Source organism: Musca vetustissima, unplaced genomic scaffold (assembly GCF_032173495.1).
Source record: "Musca vetustissima isolate MV318-11 ecotype Yass unplaced genomic scaffold, APGP_CSIRO_Mvet_v1 utg12013, whole genome shotgun sequence".
NCBI classification, from domain to species: Eukaryota; Metazoa; Arthropoda; class Insecta; order Diptera; family Muscidae; genus Musca; species Musca vetustissima.
The window spans coordinates 30858-36515 of record NW_026885808.1 but is presented as its reverse complement, the minus strand read 5'-3'; the positions used below and the strand labels follow the sequence as shown (position 1 = coordinate 36515).

General features: G+C 34.6%; 1 pseudogene; it reads left to right on the top strand.

Moving 5' to 3' along the window:
- Nucleotides 1-2245: 2245 nt before the first annotated feature.
- On the top strand, nt 2246-3965 carry LOC133333050 (ubiquitin-conjugating enzyme E2 G1-like; annotated as a pseudogene).
- The last annotated feature ends 1693 nt before the right edge of the window (nt 3966-5658 follow it).

Below are 5658 nucleotides of genomic sequence, written 5' to 3'. Positions count from 1 at the left end.
CCAACTCACTCGCACTATGGTATGAACATTTCATTTTACAAGGCCAGTTATTTTAATGGAAATATTTTGGAATTTGTGTAATATTGATTGCAAACCCAAAAAAAAACCAGTAAGGAAAGTAGTAAAGTCGGACGGGGCCGACTATATGATACCCTTCACCACTATGGGTATATTAAACAGGGCTATTAACATGAAATTGGATGAAATAAAATATGTGATATTTATCTAAGTGTGAATCCACCAAGATCAATCCATAAAGTATGTAATTCGACTTCAAACAAATATAAATAGGTCATCCGTTGGGCTATGTCTGTGCTTTTAGAAAACCCAACTACGCAATTTTGTACGTTGTGCAAAATTTGATGTCAATCTGACATCAATCGGGCGAAAATATATATGGAAGCTCTATCCAAATATTAAGCGATTTCAAACAAACTTGTCACAGGTTAGGTTATACTAATCTCAGAATGTTTTGTTCCTATTGGTTCCTTGGTGCGTCAATTACTTAAAATCAATCTATAATAAAAGGGAGCTATATCTAAATCTAGACCGATTTTCATCACTCTAGGCTCAATTTAGTACGTTATGCCAAATTTCGTGCAAATCGAAAGATATATAGGGACTTTAATGCACCATTTACATGAAATCGGACGAAATTATATATGGGAGCTATATCTAAATCTGGACCGATTTTCTCGAAACTTGGCATACATCATTCTAGGCTCAATTAAGACGTTATGCCAAATTTCGTGCAAATCGAATGATATATAGGGACTTTGGTGCACCATTTACATGAAATCGGACGAAACTATATATGGGAGCTATATCTAAATCTGGACCGATTTTCTCGAAACTTGGCAGACATCATTCTAGGCTCAATTCAGTACGTTATGCCAAATTTCGTGCAAATCCAAAGATATATAGGGACATTGATACACCATTTACATTAAATCGGACGAAATTATATATGGGATCTATATCTAAATCTGGACCGATTTTCTCGAAACTTGGCAGACATCATTCTAGGCTCAATTCAGTACATTATGCCAAATTTCGTGCAAATCGAAAGATATATAGGGACTTTGATACACCATTTACATTAAATCGGACGAAATTATATATGGGAGCTATATCTAAATCTGGACCGATTTTCTCGAAACTTGGCAGACATCATTCTAGGCTCAATTAAGTACGTTATGCCAAATTTCGTGCAAATCGAAGGATATATAGGGACTTTGGTGCACCATTTACATGAAATCGGACGAAACTATATATGGGAGCTATATCTAAATCTGGACCGATTATCTGGAAACTTGGCAGACATCATTCTAGGCTCAATTCAGTACGTTATGCCAAATTTCGTGCAAATCGAAGGATATATAGGGACTTTGGTGCACCATTTACATGAAATCGGACGAAACTATATATGGGAGCTATATCTAAATCTGGGCCGACTTTCTCGAAACTTGGCAGACATCACTCTTGGCTTTATTCAGTACGTTACGCCAAATTTCGTGCATATCAAAAGATATATAGGGAATTTGGGGCACCATTTACATGAAATCGGACAAAACTATATATGGGAGCTATATCTAAATCTAGACCGATTTTCACGAAACTTGGCAGACATCATTCTAGGCCTAAATGTTTAGGATGTACCAAATTTCGTGCAAATCGAAAGATATATAGGGGCCGTTTACATTAAATCGGTTAAATATATATATGGGAGCTATATCTAAATCTGAACCGATTTTTCCCAATTTCAATAGGGTTCGTCCTTGGGCCGAATAAGTGGCCTATGCCAAATTTTATCCAATTCGGATCATAAATGCGACCTGTACTTTGTTTACAATTTAACATGGACAGACAGACGGACAGACGGACGGACGGACATGCATAAATCGGCTTAAAAAGTGATTCTATGCCTATTCTCAAAAGGAACCATGTGTCTATCTCGTTTCCTTTTGCCTGTTACAAACATATGCACAAAGACATAATACCCTGTACCACAGTGTGATGAAGGGTATAAAAATTGAATATCGGCACTGCACTATGGAGCCAATGACAGGATTTTAAGGCAAGAAATCATTGGAAGCAGCTAGCAGTCTTCATATTTCGTTCGGATTCGTTTTATAACTTCTTAACTGGGCTTGCGGTTCGACATTATAACCAAAAATTAGAGGAGAATTGCCGAGAAGTATAAATTCCGATCACAATGTATGCTAGTATTACTTAAAACACAAATATGTCTGAGCCTCAATAATCGCTACTATTGAAAAAACAACAGAACTAAATAAAAATCCTGTTGAAGGATTTTCAGCTGGGAGGTACTTATTATAGGCCCCCGGATACACTTTATGAAGGCCGATTTTTATACACTTCACCACACTGTGGTACAGGGTATTATGTCTTTGTGCATATGTTTGTAACAGGCAAAAGGAATCGAGATAGAACCATGGTTGCTTTTAAAAATATGCATAGAATCACATTCTGAGTCGATTTATGCATGTCCGTCCGTCTGTCCGTCCGTCCGTCTCTTGATGTTAAATTGTAAACAAAATACAGGTCGCATTTATAATCCGATTTGAATGAAATTTGGCACAGTTCACTTATTTGGCCCAAGGACGAACCCTATTGAAATTGGAGAAAATCGGTTCAAATTTAGATATAGATCCCATATATATTTTCGTCCGATTTTAGGTAAATTGAGCATCAAAGTCCCTGAAGATCATTCAATTTGCACGAATTTTGGCACAGCGTACTGAACTAGAATCCAGAATCATGTGTGCCAAGTTTCGAGAAAATCGGTTCAGATTTAGATTTAGATAAATGGTGCACCATACTGTACTGACTTAACTCTAGAATGGTGTGTACTAATTTTCGTGAAAATCGGTTCCTGTTTAGATATAGCTCCCATATATAGTTTCGTCAGATTTTAGGTAAATGGTGCACCAAATCCCTAAAAAGTATTCAATTTGCACCAATTTTGGCACAGCGTACTGAATTAACTCTAGAATGATGTGTGCTAAGTTTCGTGAAAATCGGTTCCGATTTAGATATAGCACCCATATATAGTTTCGCCCGATTTTAGGTAAATGGTGCACCAAATCCCTAAAAATTATTCAATTTGCACCAATTTTGGCACAGCGTACTGAATTAACTCTAGAATGATGTGTGCTAAGTTTTGTGAAAATCGGTTCAGATTTAGATAAAGCTCCCATATATAGTTTCGCCGGATTTTAGGTAAATGGTGCACCAAAGTCCCTGAAAATCAAGAGATTTGCACGAATTTTGGCATAGCGTACTGAATTATGTGTAGCATGTTTCCTTGATATCTGTTCAGATATAGATATAGCACTACATATATAATTTTGACTTATTCATGTTAGTTGTACACCAAATAATCAATGGGTGTCTGATTGCGATTAAATTTTAAACAGTACGTAGGTTGGTAGATTATGATCACATATTTAAGATCGTTCAATTGCATGTCAATCTTCCTTCAAAAAGGCGACATCTTTTAGGATACATTTGTAGAATATTCCCAAAGTGGTGAAGGGTATCATTAAGTCGGCCCAGTCCGACTTAACTACTTTCCTTACTGGTTCAAAGTTCATTTATATTTTCCTAAACAGTATCCGTTGCGCCCACCTCGCATGAAGTTCGTAACGGAAATTTGGCATACAAATATCGAGAAAAATGGTGAAGTTTGCATTTCGATTCTTCATGAACCTGGAGATGATGAATGGGGATATGAAAAAGCTTCCGAACGTTGTTTGCCAGTACACACAGTTGAGACAATTTTGATATCTGTGATATCGATGCTCGCAGATCCAAACGATGAGTCTCCAGCTAACGTAGATGCTGCCAAGGAATGGAGGGAATCTTAGCCTGAATTTAAGATTAAAGTAGCCCATTGTGTTAGAAAGAGCCCGGAAGAATGCTCGTAGAACTCGCTTGCATATGTATATTTATAAATACGATTTGATACCAACCTATAATGAGAGAAGAAAAGAAAACAAAAAACATGATGAATCTAATTTCCCTTTCATACTTTTAATGCATTATTTATTTCTATAAAATATAAGTGTTTTAAGTTTTGAAAATTATGAATACTTCGTTGCCAATTTAGAAAAAAATATTTAAGAACACCAATTTCAATAAATCTGTTTTAAATACTTTAAAATAAAAAAACATGCATAAAACACATCAGCACATTTTGAGAGGCGTCGTATCAGATATGGATATACCCTGGTAGCCAAAACAAAAACAACTAAAATTGCAAGGTTAATAAATACCGTCTAACTTTTTTAAAACAAAACATTTCGTGTTGGGTTTTTTTCACTTTTAAATCAGGTACTCTATTTACTTGTTAAAAGCCAAATGCATAAACGCAAAATTCATTTTGAAATAACGAATAATAATGTATGGATAATGATATTGTCTCAATTTTTGTGTCGACAAAACTAAAGCAACTCTACTGTAAATCTGTTTGAAATCTGAAAATTTAGTTACTTTTACCGGTATTATTATAATTTTTGACTTCTACATCTATTTTGATTATTATAGATCATTTTAAAAGGATATTATAACAATAAGGCGGGTCTGTGTTCAATTTTACCTGTGGCATAACTATACTAGGTAGTCTCATGCAGTCATATGTTTCCAATTTTATCATAAAATTGCCTTTGACAGTATTCAGCTTTTAAAATGTAAATGAAAACATCTTCCTACAAAATGTACGGATATTATGTGTTCAGTGGGAAAATTGCTAAATAGATTATATTTATAAATATTTTGAAGTTCCCTGCCACCAAAACTTATAAGTATAAAATGTAACAACCATGACTAAATCTTGAGATCAATGTTCAGCTTTAGAAAATATATTTTGTTTAGTTTATTGAATATATGCCCATTGACATACATATGGAATTTATTTTTCATTTTATTTCAAATTGATAGAGGAGTTCCACAATTAATTAAAATTAAACTTGTCAAATGAGGCTACCTTTTGTAATTATCCCATGAATTTTTACTTACTGCCAAAAATATGTAAAAATGGCTGGAAACAAATACATTACACTGATAAAGCTCATAATTACCAGAAATTGTGAAAATAATATTATTTCAGAGAAATATTCAATATATTAATACGTAATTTCGCCAATTATAAGTCGGTTTTATGCGACTGTATCAATAATGGCAGTTCGTCGCGGAGGGAGGTAGCCGTTCGTACTTATAAACCAATTGACATAGCAGTAAAAATACTTATTTAAGACTTCAATGGAATTGGTGAGAGGGTTATCGTTGGATATAACCTCAAGAACAGAGCGTGGACGATCAATCAATATTTGCCTGGAAAATATCAAGAAACCCATTTTATTTCTGAAAAAATCGGAAAGCCATATTTGACTTCCGCAAACACTAATATTAACCTTTGGGACTCAATCTTGCCCAATGAAAACAAAATGTTGTAGAGCTTGTATTCAATACGCAGCTGGCACATATATTTTTTGGATTACATAGTTTAAGACCTCATTATGAACTATGCGCATTAAAAGAAAAGTATTTTAGAGCTTATCTATATATGTATATAAAAGAGCTTAGTGTTAAGTGAGTGGGTGAGTGAGTGACTGACTGACAGATCATCACCCAGAC